General features: G+C 38.6%; 1 long non-coding RNA gene across 3 annotated transcripts; it reads right to left on the minus strand.

Annotated features, from left to right (window-relative positions):
• Positions 1-1,282: 1,282 nt before the first annotated feature.
• On the minus strand, positions 1,283-21,558 carry LOC107765559 (uncharacterized). Of its 3 annotated transcripts, none has more exons than XR_012697987.1 (4): positions 21,156-21,558; positions 20,806-20,876; positions 16,203-16,290; positions 1,283-1,602 (listed from the first exon to the last, which is right to left on the minus strand). It is a non-coding gene; the product is annotated as an uncharacterized LOC107765559 (long non-coding RNA). The 3 variants fall into 3 exon arrangements; XR_012697986.1 differs by lacking the exon at positions 1,283-1,602 and adding an exon at positions 6,595-6,914; XR_001643460.2 differs by lacking the exons at positions 1,283-1,602; positions 16,203-16,290 and adding an exon at positions 6,595-6,914 and having other exon boundaries at positions 21,156-21,557.
• Positions 21,559-22,138: the final 580 nt, after the last annotated feature.

Consider the following 22,138-nt stretch of genomic DNA (forward strand, 5'->3'; position numbering starts at 1 on the left):
TTGGTCTCAGCCTCTCTAGCCATATGGAGCATGATGCCATGGGTAAGACCCTCTATGAACCTCTGCACCTTCTCCCTCTCAGTAGGAATCAGGATAGCTGCATGGCAAGACAAATAAAAAAATCTAGTCTCATACTAGGTGATGATCATGCTACCCTGATGAAGGCGCTCAAACTGGTTGCGTAGCTCATTTCTTTGAGTGAGGGGAATAAAGTTCACTAAGAACAACTATGAAAACTAAGCCTCCGTAAGAAGAGGTGATTTTGCTGGCCTGCCCAGCTAAAAAACCTACCACCACCTATTTGTTGAACCATGCATTTGAAAGACTATGAAATCAACTCCATTGGACTCAACTAGTCCTAGGATGTGCAAATCTCATGGCAACGGTCCAAGAAGTCATGGGCATCCTCTGAAGGTGCACCGCTAAAGTGTGGAGGAGACAACTTGGTAAACCTGTCGAACCTCTTCACATCAACTGACACCGTGGGCATATCATCGGACTGTGCGGCTATAATATACCAAACCACCCCAACGGGTAGAACTCCTAAGGTCTGATAACCATGGGCCATCTGCTCTGTGGTATGTGTAGTGGTAGTCTGAACTCTTCCCCCAGCCTGAGAAGTGGTTGGTGCCATGGGAAATACTCCGTCCTGGGCCATACTCTCCATGAATCCGACCATGCAGACTAAGGCATCCTGAAGCATTGCGTAGCAATGAACCCATCTGGGACCTAAGTTGGTCCTATCAGCTCGACCTGAATTGGAATCTCCTCCTCTGGAGCTATCTGAGGCATGACTTTGGGTGTTGCTGCGTGCACTCTAGGCTGAGTTCTGCATGTGTCTCTGCCTCTACCCTTGCCCCAGCCCCTACCCCTAATAGTGGCTGCAATTTAGGGCTGTAGCTCTTAATCACCTTCAGTCGAAGCATATTTCCTCACCATCTTTGAGAGAAAAAGAGATTGAAGATTCAAACTTTAGGATATAACAAAGCCGCACGATAGAGAAAGAAAGAAAGTACAGTTTCCTAGTAGCCTCTAGATGATAAGTTGAAACATCTGTGTAACGATCCTCAAGACTCTATCAAGCTTGCTCATGACTCGTGAGACATATGCAACCTAGTGCTCTGAAACTTGTCACGACCCAAATTCCAAACCAAGGGGATCGTGATGGCGCCTAACGCCACTTGCTAGGCAAGCCAACAATAGCAACAATAAAGGAAAAGCAAAACGTAAATAACAAAATACTATAAATGAAAGATAAAATTCAGGAAAACTAAATCAAGTCTGAAACCCATAACCATCTAACATCTCCCAGAAATTAGAGTCACTGAGTACATGAGCGTCTACAAACTCAACTAAATACACAGTCTGGAATAATGGTACACTGTTCGAAATAAATAAAGAGTAATAAAAATATGACATGGGTGAATCTAAGGCTTGCGAACGAGAGTGCAGTACTACCTCGGGTCTGCTCAACCAGCTAGCTAGTCTCTCCTCTATGTAACACCGAAACTAGGACTAAAATCATCAGAAGAAGTGCGAAAGTGTAGTATGAGTACAACTGACCCAATGTACTCCGTAAGTGTTGAGCCAAGGCTGACGAGGCTAATACAAGACACCAACATATAAGCATGTACAGTTATGTAACGAGTAATAACGTGAAATAACAAGAAACAATGAGATGAGATAATAAGTAAAATAGCAAGAAAGATGATAATATGTGAGAGAGATAACAAGTATAATAAGGAGATATAGAACGATAAAATAAAGGAAGATACTACTATAGTAAACCACAACTTATGCTTCCACAAGCAACTCTGAACAAACCTTTCAAAGATAACCATGAAGCAACATAGCCATATCCTCAATCCGTATAGCAAAATAAAGAAAAAACAATACTAACAAAAGACATGGCATCACCCTTCGTACTTTTAGTCTCATTATCACAAACACAATATAATAACAAGCACGGAAGCACCCTTCACGCATATTCTCTTTTCCTCTCAATCATGGTAAGACCCTTCCTACAATGATATTGATATGTAAAAAGAAAGCACGAAAACACCCTTCGTGCACAATCACTCGTTCTCACAAGCACGGAAAACTCTTCGTGCAACTCATTATTTCTTGTTGCACCCTAATTTGCACATGTTAAAACAAAACACAACTTTTGGTTCCTTTGAGGTTAATAAAAGAGAGAGTCGCCACCTAATATTTAAAGGTATACTAGGTACCTATATGTCAGATAAAGATCAACATCCTGATGGTCCACTAAACTAGTGAGAATCTAGGTAAGGGTTCTTATTATTCTAAGGGGAAGGTGTTAGGCATAAATCTACACTAAAGTAGTTCCTTAATCTTAAAGTTATAAGGTGTTTAGGCGTTAATTTGTTGAAAGATAACAGGTTCAAAAATAGTTTGTAAAGGAGTATTTAATTAAAGACTATACTATAAATTGCTTCCAAAATAATTAAAGTTGCTTTCTGATGCAAAAGGTAATCAAAATATGAGTTTATAATAATACTTAAACTTTTGTAAACTAAAAATAACGTGCGAAATATCCGTATACCTTAGCCGTGTTTAAAGGAATTGTTTGAGCAAGGTTATTCGATTTCCAAAATAACTTTTTATCTTTGTGAAAATCGGGTCCAGATTGTATTCTACCTGCGTGTCTTACGTAAAAATTGCATGGGGCACCCTATTTGATCGCCCATTTTTAACTTATACCCGTTTTATTTTTCTGTTTGCATCCGTACCCATTTTTTTGTTAAAAGCATTTTAAAAAGACGATTTTGCCCTTCTTTAATAAAAGACTATTGATAAAACTGTAGACTACAGGGTAAAACTTCAGCATATTTTGGTATGAAATTTTAGCAAATGAACTAAATAACTTCAGCATGCATTAAAAAAAAACTAATTAGAAAATTACATACTGCAAGACAAAAATTTAAGCATGTTTAGTCTGAAATTTTGGCAAATGAACTAAAACACTTCAGCTTGCTTAGACTGAAGTTTCGGATAAAACTGATGACAAAACTGTAGACTGCATGACAAAACTTCAGCATGTTTTGGTATGAAATTTTAGCAAATGAACAAAATAACTTCAGCATGCATTAGCAAAAACTCATTAGAAAATTAATACTGCAAGACAAAAACTTAAGCATCTTTAGTCTGAAGTTTTAGCAAATGAACTAAATAACTTAAGCATGTTTAGTCTGAAGCTTTAGCAAATGAACTAAAAACTTAAGCATGTTTAGTCTGAAATTTTAGCAAATGAACTAAATAACTTCAGCATGCATTAGCAAAAGTTCATTAGAAAATTACATACTGCAAGACAAAAACGTAAGCATGTTTAGTCTGAAATTTTAGCAAATGAACTAAAAAACTTAAGCATGTTTAGTCTGAAGTTTTAGCAAATGAACTAAATAACTTCAGCATGTTTAGTCTGAAATTTTAGCAAATGAACTAAATAACTTCAGCATGTTTAGACTGAAGTTTCGAATAAAACTCGTGACAAAACTTTAGACTGCAGGATAAATAACTTCAGCATGCATTAGCATGAAGTTTTAGCTTCAATTTGAAACAACTTAATGCTATATTAGCATGAAATTTTAGTTTCAACATGAAACAACTTCATGCTACATTAGCATGAAGTTTTAGCCTCAAGGTGAGAGGAGGAGGAGATCTCACGCGATTAATGCATGATGTAGATTTTATATCTTTTGTCAGGGGTGTAATTGTCATATTATTACGGTTTTTTTGTCAGCTGGCTACCAAATCAATCATTTTTAAAAATAGGACACAGGTTAAAAGTTGGCATAAATACAGGGTATGGCTGCAAATGCCCCGTGTCTTACTTCCAATATATTTCGTTTCTAGTTTTGCCTAAATGATCAATTGAAAACTCTTTAAATGGTTATCATGTGCACAAGTTACAAGCTGTCAGTCTTATTACCTTGTGTTTGCCTTATGTCCAACATGATTAGTTTATACTAAGATTATTTCCTAGGTAATCAATCAAAGTAAAGATAAGAACATATAATATTAGCATTAGTTTCATAACACAAGTATACAACTGGGACTAATAAATGGCAGTGATATAAAGTTAGGAGGCTAGACTCTTGTAATGGGCTGACAAAGAATCAGACCCATCGATTTAAAATCAGCAGCAGACATCAGTAATAGTAACGCAATGAGGACAATAGTGTTCAAAGTGAACTCCATTGGCCCAGGGTACTCATGCAAAATAAAAGGGAAAATCCAGTTAGTATTTGCACATAAGGGTAAAGGCAGAAGTGCGAGGAATGAATGCATAACTGTAATCTGAAGCGAAAGAGGCAAGTCAAGGTTATATCACTAACAACCATTCATACAAAGAAAATTTTTTCTTCTTCAAAACATGACAAAGCAACTGTAATTTTCCCAAGTAATTCATCCTATAATTTTCTTGTGACGACCTGATAGGTCATTTTGAGAATTAGCCTTTATTTATGTGCTCTGAGACCTCCATTAGCTTCATTTAATACTTCTTGATTTGTGTGCATGGTCCAAGAAATTTTTCCAAAAGTTTTTACGTGATTTCCATCGTTAACATTTCAAGAAAATGTGATTTTTGGCTTTAAAACTAACTTGAGTTGAGTACGGTCAACATTTTGAGTAGACGACCCCGGATCGCTCTTTTGATGATTCCGATAGGTTGGTATTGTAATTTTGGATTTGAGCGTATGCCTGGAATTGAATTCGGAGGTCCCTAGGTTGATTTGACTCATTTTGCCAAAAGTAAGCAATTTGAATGTTTGGAAATCCCCTAGGTTTGGCCGTAGGTTGACTTTATGGTTATCATGTTGTATTTTGGTTTTGGAACTTGGAATAAGTCTGTTTTTCTATTTGAAACGTGTCTGCAAAATTTGGTGTAATTCCCAGTTGGTTTGATAGGAATCGGACGCTTGGTTGTGTTTCTAGCTACTCTTGAGTTCCCTTTTGAATTTCATGTGTTTTGATATCTGATTCGTAGTTCCGGATGTTATTTTGGTTTTTTAATCGCGTGAGCTAGTTCATATGATGTTATTACACTTGTGTGATTTTTGGTTTGGAGCCCGAGGGGCTCGGGTGAGTTTCGAATGCATTACGGATGAGTTTGGATAGTTTGAGGATTGCTGGTGCATTGCCTGTTTCTGGTGGCTGTTGTAGATCTCGCAATTGCAAGGTATGGCTCGCATTTGCGAGAGGGGCCTGGGCTGGGTGACCTCACATTTACGAGGAATGGGTTCGCTTGTGCGAACTGTCATTGTTCACTTTTGCAAACATAATGGTCGCATTTGCGATCACAAGCAACATGGGTGAGCTACGCATTTGCGAAGCTTTTGGGCACATTTGCGATGGGGTACCTTCGCATTTTCAAGAAATTTATCGCATTTGCGACATCGGGGCTTCTGACTCACAGTTCGCATTTGCGACCTGTGTTTCGCATTTGCAGAGCTCACAATTGCGAACAAGATATCGCAATTGCGACATCTGCAACTGGGTAAAAGAGGGAAAATGGTACTTAGCACATTTTACACCATTTCTCAACTCTAAATACTCTAGAAGCTATTTTTCAAGAATTTCTTCTTCCCAAAATTATTGGAAAGAACTTTAATCCACTTTCTTTCAATTTTCCATTATTTTTCATGTATTATTAACATCAAATCTAGGATTTCTATTGTAGAAATTAAAGATTTAAAATTTTGTAAAATTGAGATTTAGACCTCAAATTGAGGTCGAATTTTGAAAAAAAATTACATAATCGGGCTCGGGGGTGAATGAGTAATCGGGTTTTGGTCCGAATCTCCATTTTTGACCAAGCGGCCCCGAGGTTGACTTTTGTTGACTTTTCTCACTTTCATTAAAGATCGAATGCTTTTCACTTGTGGATAGTTTCTAAAGCTTATTTTGAATTGTTTGAACGATATTTAGCTAGATTTGGTTGGCTTTGAGACTTGTGACGAGCGAAAACATACACTAAAATATGCTCGCTAGTCGAATATAATAATTTAAAATATCGTATCCACAGGGATTAGAGTTAAACAGTTATTATCGTAGTTTATAGTTTTATTGCTATCTAATATGATCAACAATTGAGATTTATGTGATTTAAACTAGAATTAACTAAGAGTCTAAACTATTGACTAATGACAATCAACCCAAGTATTAAGCAAAGAAAGTTATCAATTGGGAGAAAATAAGGTTTATAGGATAGGTGCAAGATAAATATTTGGGATTTAACTCTAGATAATTCACTTCTAATGTTCAAGTGAGTCTCTCGAATTTACTTAGTTATTAGTTCAATTGATTAGTAGAAACTCCTCTCTCGATTAAGTCTCAACCTCACAAGATAAACCAATTTTAAGCATGTGAATATATGCAAGAATTCGTAGTGCATTGGTCTTTAGGAGAACCTCTCTCGATTATTTTCCTAACTATGTTTAATCAACAATTCAACTAGCCTCTTCCGATTACTAAGAATAATTTAAGACATCAATCAACAAAATATAACGCAAAGATCTCACAAGTTATGCCTCTCTCGATTACATTAACAAGTGTATATAGATGCAACGATTAAAACATCCAAAACGATTTCAATACATAAAACTAGAGTTAGTTATCCACAAACAAGTATCAATACACAAAATCCATCAAACCCTAAAGATAACTACTCCATGGATATAGAGTAATTCATCATAACAATGTTTAAGTTAAAGGAAAACATAAAGCAATCCAAACCCTTTAACTTGTTTGTGACACATCTTAGACATTATAGGAGTGATCCTCGACCTCTGAATACGATTCTAGTTTATTCCTTTGTGCTTTTACTTAGACTTCAAAGCTCCAATTAGCTCGAATTAGTTTCATAACATCTACATAGCTTAGAATCACCCCTATAAGGCATAAAATACATAATTAGTGCAAAACACTAGCAATTAACGCTCAAACTCAATTAAAGTGCAGTAAATTAGAATGTAAAAAGAGACTAAAACACAAGATTACAGCCTACCATCAGCTTGTTCGAAAGGAAAAGTTGTGGGTGATTGTTGAGTTGGTTGCGCAACGAGGAAAGTGTTGTGTATAACCTTGGCTTGAGGGAATTAGGACTAATTGGACTATTTCTTATGTAAATTATGTGGGAAAATGACGTATATGCGAGGTGACGAGTGTATATGCACTGTCATGGGATTAAACATGTGGGATCGCGTATTTACTTCCATGCCTTCATTTATTCCATGTTATCTCTTGTTATATGCTTTGATTTCTACATATTCTTACTGATATCTAATCTTTACTTGTTAATTCTTGTTTTGATTTGCTCATTTTCAGTCAGTCTCTGCTTACCTGCTACATCTTCCTATTTGCCTTAATTATATATTCTCAATCTCACATGATTTTACTTGCTATTATTGTCCTTATATTACTTGATGCACTCTATTATGTTCTATTATGTTATTTCGATTACGTGAGCCATTAAGCTATTCTTGTATTGATGAATCGTCAAGGTTTGGGATTACGAGGTGTTGGATATTCTTCGTTTCTATTGGCAGTTCTTTAATGTTCCGCGCATTTCCTTCTCTTTTCTGTTCATATCTCGTAAACAGTGGTGTTGAGTTATTTATGTTAATAAATTGATATTGGGAATCGGATTGTATGCCGCAACAGTACTAAAATAAATTAATATTGGGAGATAGTGTTGCACGCCGCAACGGAACAGGAAATGATATGATTTGATATTGGAAATGAGTTGTACGTTGTAAAAGATATTATGTTGAAACGTGGGACCGGGTTGCATGCCGCAACGATCTTGGTGTGTTGTAGTTGTTTGTGTCTGTAGAGCTTATTCTCGGCATTATGATATGAGATTATGTTATTCTGGGACCCTCTGGTAGTTGACCTTGGAGTTCATTTATATGAGTTTACTTATTTATTTCTATTCCTATTTTTTGGTATTATTATTTCGTACATGTAATTTGTGAGTGACTAGCCATTTCCTAGTCACTACTTTGTCGAGGTTAGGCTCGGCACTTACAGAGTACATGGAGTCGGTTATACTCATGCTACATTCTGCACTTCTTGTGCAGATACTGGTGTTGGTCGCAGAGACTACTCGAATTCAACTATTTTCGGAGACTTGAGGTAGAGAAGCTGGCGTTCGCAATCCCTCAAATCCCCTTCTACCCTATCTTTATTGTTTCCCTGATTTCGAGCAGTTGTAATTCGTTCAGACTCTATATGTAGAATTCTAGTATGCTCATGTATTCGTGACTCTAGATTTCTAAGATATGTTTAGACTAAGCTACGTTGTATTTATCACACCTATTTCAGACTAGTACAACTTCGTATTATTAATGTTCTTTTTTAAATTGTTAAAACTGGTTAAGTAATTAGCTAACGTTGGCTTGCCTAGCAAATAAAATGTTAGGCGCCATCACGAACTTGAGGTTGAGATTCCAGGTTGTGACAAGTTGGTATTAGAGCTCTATGTTGCCTAGCTCTCACGAGTCATGAGCAGACTTAGTAGAGTTTGGAGGATCTATATGGAGACGTCTGTACATATCTTCTAGAGGCTATAAGGCTTTAGGAAAATTTTACTTCTTTCTTTCTCTATCGTGCGACTTTACTGAAGTTTGAACCATTCTATTATTGTTCTCTCGCAGATGTTGAGGACACGTACAACATCTTCATCCGGGTAGGAGCTAGAGCCCTCTGTTGCAGCCACTACCAGGGGTAGGGGGCAGGCCCGAGGTAGGGACCGAGGAAGAGGCATAGCTCAGTCTAGAGCACGTGCAACAGCACCCATTGCAGAGCCTCAAATTGAGCATAAGGAGGAGATCCCTATTTAAACTGCACCTGTCGGACCCGCTTAAGTCCCGAAGGGATTCATTGCTACTCTCGTAGTTCAAGATGCCCTAGTCTGCTTAGTGGGCCTTATGGAGAGAATGGCCCAGGCTGGAGTATTTCTTGTGGCACTAAGTGTCTCTCAAGCTAGGGGAGTAGCCCAGACTCCCACCACTCTCACTCCAAAGCAAGTGGATCCCTTGTACCAGACTCCGACAGTTCCTGTAGTTAGAGTAGTCCAGCCCGTGATTGCTACATAGCCGGGAAGAGGCCCGCGATGTCTTCTAAGGGATTGAAAAGTTTGGATATGTTCACCAAGCTCTTTGCTACTCTTTTTGGTGGTATACCTTCTGAGGACCCATATGATTATTTGGTCTGTTACCACGAGATATTGCGCAATATGGGTATTGTGGAGTACAATGGAGTCGACTTTTTAGTGTTTCAGATGACCAGTTCTACCAAGAGGTGGTGGTAGGATTATGAGCGAGGCAGACCAGCAGGTTCACTTCCACTAACTTGGGATCACTTTTCATAGCTATTTTTGGAGAAGTTCATCTCTTTTACTCTGAGAGAGGAGTACCGCAGGCAATTCGAGCGCCTCCGGTAGGGTAGTATGACAGTTACCCAATATGAGACCAGATTTGTGGACCTATCCCTCCATGCAGCTATCTTGGTTCCTACTAACAGAGATAGGGTGAGGAGATTCATTGATGGTCCTACTTTTGGTAGCAGGATACAGATGACCAAAGAAACTAGGGATGATATTTCTTTCCAGCGCTCCGTAGAGATTGCTAGACAGATCGAGATGCTTCGTGGTCAGGGTAGAGAGGCGTTATCGGAGAAGAGGCCTTGTCATTTTTGTGATTTCAGTGGTGCCTCATTTAGAGGCCATTTGGTAGAGGCCACCCTCACATGACGATTCAGTCAACGCTTCAGGTAGCACATGGTGCTTTGGGAAGTCGTGATTCTTACGGGTCCTTTATCTTCTATCAGTGCACTACCGCTACAAATTTACTATAGTGGTCATTCGAGTCATCAGGGATCATCTCAAACTTAGCAGTTAGGCCAATTACGATGTTGCTTTGAGTGCGACGATGCAGGTCATATCAGGAGGTATTATCCTAGATTGATGAGCAGCATACCATATTAGGGTACTCATTCCATGATTCCGACACCGGTTGCTCCACCACCCGCACAACTAGCTAGAGGCGAGGGCCAGGCTGCTAGAGGTGGTGTTCAGGTTGTTAGAGGTGGAGGCCAGTCAGTTAGAGGCCATCCGAGAGGCGGAGTTCAGAGTGGTTGGGCTCCGCCTTGTTTTTATGCACTCCCAACTAGACCTCAGGAAACATCATCATATGTCGTCATCACAGGTATTGTTCCGGTTTGCCAAAGAGATGCCTCAGTTGTATTTGACCAGGGCTCTACTTATTCATACGTGTCATCCTATTTTGCTTCATATCTGGTTATGCCTCATGATTCTTTAAGTGCTCCTGTCTATGTGTCCACGCCTGTGGGAGATTCTATTGTGGTAGATCGTGTTTATTGCTCGTGTGTGGTTTTTATTTGGAGCTATGAGACTAGGGTAGACCTTCTACTACTTGATAAGGTGCACTTTAATGTTATCTTGGTCATGGATTGGCCATGTCGAGGTTGCTTCGATTAGAATAGAGAGGGGCTCCTGGCCATTCTATTAGCAGTGTTATTTCTTATGCGAAGGCTCGGCGTATGGTCGAGAAGGGGTGTTTTGCATATTTGGCCTATATTCGAGATCCAAGTGCAGAGGTTCCTTTCATGGATTTAGTACTAGTTTAGTGCGAGTTTCTAGAGATGTTTCCTATATATTTTTCGGGGATGACACCCGATAAAGATATCGACTTCTGCATTGATCTGGTTTCGGGCACTCAGCCCATTTCTACCGCAACGTATCGTATGGCCCTAGTTGAGTTGAAAGAATTGAATGAGTAGTTGCAGGATTTACTTGATAAAGGATTCATTAGACGGGGTGTTTTTCCTTGGGGTGCACTGGTGTTGTTTTTGTAGAAGAAGAATGGAACGATGGGGATGTGTATAGATTATCTGTAGTTGAACATGGTCACTATCAATAACAAGTATCCTTTGCTGGGGAGTTTTCCAAGATTGCCTTGAGATCTAGCTACCATCGGTTAAATATTAGGGCATCGGATGCCCCTAAGACAACTTTTCAGACTCGGTATGGTAACTATGAGTTCTTAGTGAGTCATTTGGCTTGACTAATGCTCCATCAGTATTTATGGATTTGATAACCAGGTGTTCAAGCTCTATCTGGATTCTTTTGTGATCGTCTTCATTGATGATATTTTGGTTTATTCCCGCAGTCGAGAGGTGAATGAGCAGCATCTGCGGATTGTACTTCAAACTCTGAGAGATCATCAGTTATATGCCAAGTTTTCAAAGTGTGAATTCTTGTTGGACTTGGTTGCCTTTTTGGGCCATGTTGTATCTTCCAAGGGCATTAAGGTGGATCCTAAGAAGATTGAGGTAGTTCAGAACTGTCCTAGACCTACTTCAGCTACAGAGATTCAGAGCTTCTTAGGTTTGGCGGGTTATTATCGTCGGTTCGTGGAGGGGTTTTCATCTATCTCAGCCCCATTAACCAAGTTGGCCTAGAAGGGTGCTCTTTTCAAATGGTCTGACGAGATTGAGTTGAGCTTTTAGAAGCTCAAGACTGCATTAACTATAACCTCAATGTTGGTGTTGCCTACAGGTTTAGGATCTTACACCGTGTATTCTGTCTCATCAAATATTGGGCTTAGAGCAGTGTTGATGTAGGATGGTAGGGTGATTGCTTATGTGTCTCGGCAGTTGAAGGTTCATGAGAAGAATTACCTTGTTCATGATTTAGAGTTGGCGACCATTGTTCACGCGCTAAAGATTTGGAGGCACTATCTGTACGACATTCATTGTGAGGTCTATACTGACCAACAGTGTCTCCAGTACTTGTTCAAGCAGGAAGACCTTAATTTGCGGCAACAGAGGTAGTTAGAGTTGTTAAAAGACTATGATATCACCATATGACCTTAATTTGCGGCAACAGAGGCCGTTAGAGTTGTTAAAAGACTATGATATCACCATATTATATCATCAAGGGAAGTTCAATATAGTGGCCGATGCATTGAGTAGGAAGGGGGAGACCATGGTAGTTTAGCATATTTACCGGTAGCAGAGAGGCCATTAGCCATGGATGTTCAGGTTTTAGCCAATCAGTTTGTGAGATTGGATGTTTTGGAGCCCAGTCGGGTTCTTGCTTATGTTGTGGCACGGTCTTCATTGTTGGAGCATATCAAGGCTCGCCAGTTTGATGATCCTCGCTTTTTGGTGTTGAAGGATATGGTGCAGTGGGGTGGTGCTAAGGAGGTCGTGATCGGTGATGATGGTGTTATGCAACTTCAGGGGTAGATTTTTGTTCCAAATGTTGATGGGATGAGAAATTTGATCCTTTAGGAGGGTTACAGTTCGTGCTATTCTATTCACCCAGGTGTCACGAAGATGTATCGTGACTTGAAACAGCATTATTGGTAGTGAAGAATGAAGAAAGACATTGTTGCAAATGTATCTCGGTGTTTGAATTGTCAACAGGTGATGTATGAACATCAGAAACCGGGTGGATTGAATTAGAGATTGTAGATACCGAAGTGGAAGAGGGAGCGCATCACTATGGATTTTGTGGGAGGCTTGCCACGGACCTTGAGAAAGTATGACACGGTCTTGGTTATCGTGTATCGGTTGACTAAGTCCGCACACTTCATTTCTGTGTGACTTCCTATTCTTCAAAGAGGTTGGCTCAGATTTACATTCCGTAGATTATCTGTCTGCACTACATTCCCATTTCCATCATTTTTTATCGAGGCACGCAGTTAAAATTACATTTTTGGGGAGCCGTACAGCGTGAGTTTGGCACGCGGGTCGAGCTGAGCACAACGTTTCATCCTCATTCGAACGGACTGTCTGAGCGCACTATTCAAATCCTGGAGGACATGTTACGTGCTTGTGTTATGGATTTCGGAGGTTTATGGGACCCATTCTTACCTCTAGCAGAGTTCGCCTACAATAATAGTTACTAGTCGAGTATTCATATAGTGCCCTATGAGGCCGTATATGGGAGGCAATGTCGTTTTTCGAGTGGTTGGTTCGAGCCCGGTGAGCCTACGTTATTGGGCACTAATTTGGTCTGTGATGCTATGGAGTAGGTTAAGGTAATTCAGGAGCGACTTCGTATAGCCCAGTCCAAGCAGAAGATTTATGTAGACCGGAAGGTTCGAGATATAGCTTATATTGTGGGGGAAATGTCCCCAATGAAGGGCGTGATGCAGTTCGGGAAGAAGGGAAAGTTGAGCCCGAGGTTTATTGGTGGGGGAGAAGGTTCTCCTCCAAGTTGCTTACATTCTTGCATTTTCTCCTAGCTTATCAGGGGTACATCTGGTATTTAATGTTTCCATGCTTCAGAAGTACCATGAGGATAGCTTGTATGATCTAGACTTCGGAACGGTCCAGCTTGATGAAAACTTGGCCTATGAGGAGGAGTCGGTGGCTATTCTAACCTGGCAAGTTCGAAAGTTAAGATCTAAGAGTTTTCCTTCGATAAAAGTGCAATAGAGAGGTCAGCCGATCGAGGAAGCTACGTGGGAGTTCGAGTCCGATATGCAGAGTAGACACTCACACCTTTTTACCAATCCAGGTACTTTTCTATGTCTGCTAGAGGACGAACGTTTCTTTTAGAGGTGGAGAATGTGACAACCCGATAGGTCATTTTGAGCACTAGCCTTTATTTCAGTGTTCCAAGACCTCCCTTAGCTTAATTTGATACTTCTTGATTTGCGTGTGTGGTCCGTGTAATTTTCCAAAATGTTTTTACGTAAAGATTTAAAGAAAATATGATTTTTGGCTTTAAAAATAACTTGACTTGACTATGGTCAACATTTTGGGTAAACGATCCCGGATTGGTATTTTGACTATTCCAGTAGGTTCGTATTGTGATTTTGGACTTGGGCGTATGCCCAAAATTGAATTCTGAGGTCCCTAGGTTGATTTAGCCCAAAATCAAGAGTTAGCAATTTGAACATTTGGAAATCTCCTAGGTTTGATCGTAGGTTGAATTTATGGTTATCGGGTTCGAATTTTGTTTTTGGGACTTGGTATATGTCAATTTTTCTATTTGAAACTTGTCTGCAAAATTTGGTGCAATTTCGAGTTGGTTTGATAAGAATCGGACGCATGGTTGTGTTCCTAGCTACTCTTGAGTTTGCTTTTGAAATTCATGTGTTTTGATGTCCGATTCGTGGTTCCAGATGTTTTGATTGCGCGAGCAAGTTTATATGATGTTATTACACTTATGTGCATGTTTGGATAGTTTTGAGGACTGCTGGTGCAGTGCCTGTTTCTGGTGTCTGTTGCAGATCTTGCATTTGCGAGCCTCGCTTTTGCGAACAATACTAACGTCCCTATTATCGGGGGCGCTGCATCTTTAATGGATGCAGGTGGTTCTACAGTAAGCGGCATTGATCAGTGATAGCAGTACACTCTTTTTAGCTGATTTGGTGAGCCCCACTTCATTTCGGGGTCGTGTATCTTTTGTTTCTCATGTACTGTGTTTTGAGGTATAGCCGGGGCCTTGTTGCCAACATTTCTATATTACTCTTCTATTGTACTTAGAGGCTCCGTAGACAAGTTGTGGGTTGTGTTTGATGTTGGGAAATTGAACTAGAAATGTTGGTATTTGGAAATCATGTTTTTCATTAATTCTATAAACTCGTAATATTTTAGAAATTATGAATGAAGCTGCTAATAGGAATGAAATGAGAGTTGTTAATGAAATCTTTTCAGTATTTGATTAATGGAGTGCATCTCCTCTTTATTCATGGATGAGTTTGGGTAGAAGGAAATCTAACATGCTTGCTCGGCCGGGTTCTCTCGGTTGAGTGCCGGTGGCGCTTTCCGAGTTTGGGGCGTGAGAGTATGAGAATAACCGACCACATGTACTCAATAAGTAACAAACCTAACCTTAAGTTGAAAGTAGTGACGAGTTTTTACCAAGGTCGGGTCCAATTTCAATAACCAACAATAGTTCCTAACAAAATAATACAAGTAATACCAGAAGTAACTCAACGATCAAATGCTCAACAAAACATGATTTGTGAAAATAGTTCTACCTTTCAAGTACATCAATGAAATCCCAAATCGTTTACCGAAGTTGCCAAAAAAATGAGTAAGTTGAAAACAGTAATTTTCCCAAAAATTCTTTCCACAATAAATACGATGTTTCATTTTTTTTCTAGATAGCCAGTGAAAAATGCATCATTATTCCATAGGCCAGTATGTGTGAGAAGTCATGAATAACGTGATACCGTATAGCATAAGAAAAATACATCTCTATGCATGTATGTCATGTGTGCATGTCAATGCAATGTATCTCAGTGATAATACCATATGCATACTCTCAGAGTATCAATTCACTCAGTCATCCCCATCACTCAGTCCTCACAGTCACTCAATCCTCCCAATCGCTCGGCACTCGGCACTCACACTCACTAGGTACCTGCGCTCACTGGGGGGTGTACAGACTCCGGAGGGGCTCTTTTAGCCCAAGCGCTATAAATCGTATGGACAACTCACGTTCTATAGTATAAATATTTGGATCCGCACGGACAACTCACGTGCTGCACAGACAACTCACGTGCTATATAAATATATGGATCCGCATGGATAACTCACGTGCTATATAAAGCCTATAAGGCCTGCTGCAGGCAGGCAGCCCGATCCACATAATAATAATACTAATATATATAAATAAATCCAACATGGCATGCTGCGGCGTGCAGCCCGATCCCAAAACTATCCTCACAGTCAGGCCCTCGACCTCCCTCAGTCATCAATCTCTCCAGTCTCTCTCTCATAGGCTCACAATGTCATGAAAATAGCTCGAAAATGATGATATGATGTATCAATAAATAACAACAGAGACTGAGATATGATATGTAATGAAATGAATATGACTGAGTATAAATTTTCAATTCAAAATAAATAATTCACAGCAATATGACCTCTGTGGGTCCCAATAATACTGGCATATAGCCTCAACATGATTTTTAATATGATTCTCAACTCAATTTCTTTAACACATAAAACTACATAAAAAATGCCAAGATTATTTGACTAAAAAATTTCACGGAACCAATTACATCATAATTTCTATAGTGCACGCCCACACGCCCATCACCTAGCATGTGCGTCACCTCCAAACAATTCACATAATACGTATATTCAGGATTCATACCCTCAGCTCCAAGATTAGAAGAGTTACTTACCTCGAACAAGACGAATCCATTGTCGAGCAAGCTAAACAATGCTCCAGAAATCCCATTCTGCACGTATCAACTTCTGAACGGCTCGAATCTAGCCGCAATTAATTCGAATCAGTCAATACCAATTATTGTAATCAATTCCATAAGGAAATACTAATTTTTCAATAAAAATCCGAAATTAACTCAAACATCTCCCGTGCGTCCCACATCTCGGATCCCGACAAAAGTTACAAATTATGAACGCTCATTCAACCACGAGTCCAACCATACCAATTTTATCAAACTCCGACATCAACTCAACCCTCAAATCTTCAAATTAAAGTCTATGAAATTTTCTATCTTTTCAACCCAAAACACTTATATGTTGAAACAAAAACAATAGATTCGTATAATTTCACCAAAATTGAGTTAGAATCACTTACCCCAATCCATATGGTGAAAATCATCTTAAAAATCGCTTCAATCCGAACTCCATAGCTCCAAATGTGTTAAAATGGCCAAAACCTAAAACATTTAGCTTTTGTCCATGCATTTACTGTTCGCGATCACGGAAAATGCTTCGCGATCGCGAAGCACAAAAATTTCCAGCCCAAGATTTTCCTTTTGCGATCGCAGAAAACCACTCGCGATCGCGAAGAACAAACTCCCCAACTCTTCCAGACAGCCTCTAGTATAATGATCATAACATTTTGTACATAACTCCAAATAACAAATGGTTTGACTTTATGAGAACTAGACATCAATGGCTACAACTTTTATTTTTGGATCATCTCCAAATTCCTTATAGATTGCGAGATATAAGCTTCGAAAATCGGGTCAGTGCAGCAGAGATTTTGTTCTACGCGATCGCGAAAGAGCTTCCACGATCGCGATTCACATGGCCACAAACTGCTGTTTTCTCTTCGTGAACGCGAACAAATGTTCGCGATCGCGATGCACACCTCTATAGACAGAAACCAACAATTAAAAATGGTCTAGAAATGGTCTGAAACCACCCCGAAACTCACCCGAGCCCCTCGGGACCTCAACCAAATATACCAACAAGTCCTAAAACATCATACGGACTTAGTCGAAGCCTCAAATCACATCAAACAACGCTAAAACCATGAATCATGTCCCAATTCAAGCTTAATAAAACTAAGAAATTCCAACTTCTACATTCGATGCTGAAACCTATCGAATCAAGTTCGATTGACCTCAAATTTTGCACACAAGTCATAAATGACAAAATAAAACTATTCCAATTTCCAGAATCGGATTCTGACCCCGATATCAAAAAGTCAACTCCCCGGTCAATCTTCCCAAAAATTCAACTTTTGCCATTTCAAGCCTAATTCCACTACGGACCTCCAAATAATTTTTCGGACACACTCCTAAGTCCAAAATCGCCATACAGAGCTATTGGAATCATCAGAATTTAATTCCGAGGTCGTTTACACATAAGTGAATATCCGGTCAACCTTTCCAACTTAAATTTTTAATTATGAGACTAATTGTCTCATTTTACTCTAAAATCTTTCCGGACCCGAACCAACTAACCCGATAAGTCATAAATCAATTGTAAGGCATAAATTGAGTAGTAAATGGGGGAACGGGGTTGTAATACTCAAAACGACTGGTTGGGTCGTTACACGAAGTTCGCAATTGCGACACCTGAAGCTGGGTAAAAAATGGGTAAAACGGGACTTAACTCATTTTACACCATTTCTCAACTCTAAACACTTTAGAGGCGATTTTTCGAGAATTTGTTCTTCCCAAAATCATTGGTAAGAAACTCTAATCCATTTTATTTCAATTCTTCATTATTTTTCATCTGTTTTTAACATCAAATTTAGACCTCAAATTGAGGTCGAATTTCAAAACAAATCACATAACCGGGCTCAGGGGTGAATGGGTCATCGGGTTTTGGTACGAATCTCGAGTTTTGACCAAGAGGTTTTGTTGACTTTTTCCAATTTCATTAAAGATCAAATTATTTTCACTTGTGGGTAGTTTCTAAAGCTTATTTTGAATTATTTGAACGATATTTGGCTAGATTTGGTTGGTTTGGAGGCTTGTTCGAAAGGAAAAGCCATGGTTGATTGTTGAGTTGATTTCGCAAAGAGGTAAGTGTTGTATCTAACCTTGACTTGAGGGAATTAGGACTTGTTAGACTATGTGTTATGTGAATTATGTAGGGAAACAACGTATATGCAAGGTGACGAGTGTATATGCGTCGTCACGGGATTAAACATGCGGGATCGGTCTATTTACTTTCATGTTTTCATTTATTCCCTATTATCTCTTATTATATGCTTTAATTTCTACACATTCTTACTTGATATCTAAGCTTTACTTGTTAATTTTTATTTAATTGTTACTTGTTTTGATTTGTACATTTTCACTCAATATTTTCTTACTTGCTACATGTTCCTACTTGCCTTAATTGTATATTCTAAATGTCACATATTTTTACTTGCTTTTATTGTCTTTATATTACTTGATGCACTCTATTATGTTATTTCGATTACGTGAGACATTTAGCTATTCTTGTATTGATGAATCGTCAAGGTTTGGGATTACGAGATGTTGGATATTCTCCGTTTGAATTTGCACTTCTTTAATATTCCGCATATTTCCTTCTCTTTTGTGTTGATATCACGTAAAAGTGGTGTTGAGTTATTTATGTTAATAAATTAATATTGGAAGATCGGGTTACGCACTGCAACGGTACTGAAATAAATTAATATTGAGAAATCGGATTTCACGCTACAACGGAACGTGAAATATTATGATTTCATATTGGAAATGAGTTGTACATTGTATAAGATATTATGTTGAAACTTGGGAACAGGTTGCACGCTGCAACGGTCTTAGTGTGTTGTAGTTGTTTGTGGTTGTAGAGCTTATTCTCTATATTGTGATATGAGATTTGAGACTATGTTATTCTAAGGCCTTCTAGTAGTTGACCTTCGGGTCCGTTCATATGAGTTTACTTCTTTATTTCTATTCCTATTTTCTGTTATTATTATTTCGTACATGTTATTTGTGAGTGACTTGCCATAGCCTCATCACTACATAGTCGATGTTAGGCTCGGTACTTACAGAGTATATGGGGTCAGTTTTACTCATGCTACACTTCTACACTTCTTGTGCAGATACTGGTGTTGGTCCCAGCGGCGCATAGCGGAGACTATTCGAATTAAACTACTTTTGGAGACTTGAGGTAGAGCTACTGGCGTTCGCAGTCCCTGAAGTCCCCTTTTACCCTATCTTTATTGTTTTCCTTATTTCGAATAGTTGTAATTCGTTCAGACTTAGTTGTAGAATTCTAGTATGCTCATGTATTCTTGGCTCCATATTTTTGGAATATGTTTAAACTACGCTATGTTGTATTTATCACACCTATTTTAGACTAGTATAGCTTCGTATTATTAATGTTCTCTTTTAAATTGTTAAAACGGGTTAAGTAATTAGCTAACGTTGGCTTTCCTAGCTAGTGGGATGTTAGACTCATCACAGCCCTGAGGTTGGAATTTCGGGTCGTGACGTTGCCCCTATAGAAATGCTTTCTACATATGGAGATGAATACTAATCTAAGTTGTCTAAATGAACACTTAAGCAGAGCATTGGACAAAACTTAAGCAGGATATTTCTTCCTCAATCAGTAAACACACAACCAGGTAATTCATTCATAGAGGTTCAACAGAGGTCCGGTGTGTTATTACAGTTAGACAAATGCATCAGACTACATGGCAATCACTTCCATCACATAAACATGGTTTTTACATATAGAGAGCCTAAGTTATCAAAATTGGGAACTAGATAAACCTATGCCCAATTTCATGACAGTCACTTAAAAGTTGTCAAACTCATTGATTAGGAAGTAATGGTTCATGTTCAAGCTTCATAAGATATTCTACATCCAAACTGAAGGTTTTCAGGTTTAGACTTAGTTTCATAAGAGTCTTGTTAAACAGAGAACTAGAGAAAAGCTACTACATCCGTTCTAGTTTATGTGAACCTATTTCCTTTTTGGTTCGTTCCAAAAGGAATGACCCCTTTCTAAATTTGGAAACAATTTAGCTTAAACTTCCAATTCTACCCTTAACGAAAAGCTTTTATAACCACACAAATACTCTGGACCTCTTTTTGACTTGTTTAGGACCACAAATTCCAAAAGTCTTCATGTTTCTTAAACTTCGTGCCCAGTCAAACAGGTTCACATAAATTGAAACAAAGGAAGTAATAAAACAGGATAAGATGAACTTCATCATGTAATTTGGAACTTAAACAAGTAAGCCTTATAGACATGATATCTACAACAACAAAATAGCCTTATGATAATAGAGAATAACATTTATAGCTAATACTAATAAAGAAGAAAATAACTTAATTCAGAAGAGGTTTAATACACGAACAAAATAGTGCCAAAGTCATGCCAAATAGACAGATCCTACAACATGCTTCACAATCAAATTAAGCGAGTAAACTCTGAGAACGCAACTGCTAACATGAGTTTTTTTAACTAACATACACTATACCAATCAAACATGAGAACTATCGGATTTATTTGTCATGCACAGAAATTTGAACGTTGAAGTAAACGGAATGAAAGCATACTGACCTTCTTCAGGACAACAAACCAAGTATTGAACCTTAGCCATTCCGGAATCATCTCAAGAATGATCAACTCGACTAGAAAGAGAAAAGAAAGGACTGTGAGTAAAGAAACTAGAGATTTAAAGCCTTTTCAGTTAATTTTAGTGCATTTACTAGGCTATTGATTCATGGTTGTTGAGGCAATTAAAGCCCGATATTTATAGCCAAAAGTTGGGGCTTTAGGGTTTGAAATTTGGAGCTTCAGATTCGAACAAAAGATGAAAAGAAGCAGTGACGAAATTATGACGATAACTCATGATAAAATAAGGGGAATAGAGGTAAACAAATCAGAGGGAAAGGGGTGAAGACTTTTACCATCTCCTAAAATGATGAAAGAACTGGTCATTTGAAGCATTATCCGACCATAAATCTTTCTGATATAAGCTTTACACAGCGGGCTTTGAGTTTGACCTCTAGATCTTCAAAGATTATACTGAGGTCAAGGATTCTCTATAATTTTTGAGAATTTATCTCGATCTTGGGGTGCATGTGAGGCGATGATGAGAAATGAAGTGGTGCCAGTTGAAATCGACACTCTTTTGTGTTAGGGTTTCAAATCATACCATGAGAAAGGAGGTGATGAGAAAATGAAAACAATGGCGAGATTTGCGACTATGAGGAAAGTGAGGGATGATGAGGAAGGGAAAGGGGGCGGTTGGTGTAGTGGAGAGAATGAGAGAGATGGGAGAAAAGGGAAACGGTGGTCGTTGGATTATAATGATCTTACGGTTGTACTTAATGGGTAAATTAAAGGTTGAAATTTAGACAGTTAGATTAGGGCATGGACAGTCGAGATCGGTTGTGTTTGTTGTGTGAGAGTTTGGAGATGCTGACGTGGTGCATAGTGATTGGTGGAAATATAATGGTACGGATTGCCAAGTGAGAGGGATGTTAGGCTGATTGGACCGGGCCAGGGGTATTTTGGGCCAATTTTATTGGTGCTTTTGATAGAAATGGATGAAAATGAAATTAAATACATAGCCATCTTAATTGGATTTCAACAATTACAAGTATAGCCTATTGAGATTTTAACCTCCTTTTATCATAATTAATTTGGTTAAACTTCTTTAATCCCAATAAGGTATAATATGGTGTTATTAGTAAGTTAGTATATGTATATGTATTTGTAAGCTAATTTTATATAATAAAAAACATTTAATATCTTATAGTTATCTTAGAAATTACATAAAGGGCCGATGAACTAAAAATAGCAGTAATATAACCATAATGCTTGAGGTTAAATTACTACTATAATTATAGGCACATCATTAGAGTTAATAACTATTATTATATGTTTT

The sequence above is a fragment of the Nicotiana tabacum genome, chromosome 13 (genome assembly GCF_000715075.1).
Source record: "Nicotiana tabacum cultivar K326 chromosome 13, ASM71507v2, whole genome shotgun sequence".
Classification (NCBI taxonomy): domain Eukaryota; kingdom Viridiplantae; phylum Streptophyta; class Magnoliopsida; order Solanales; family Solanaceae; genus Nicotiana; species Nicotiana tabacum.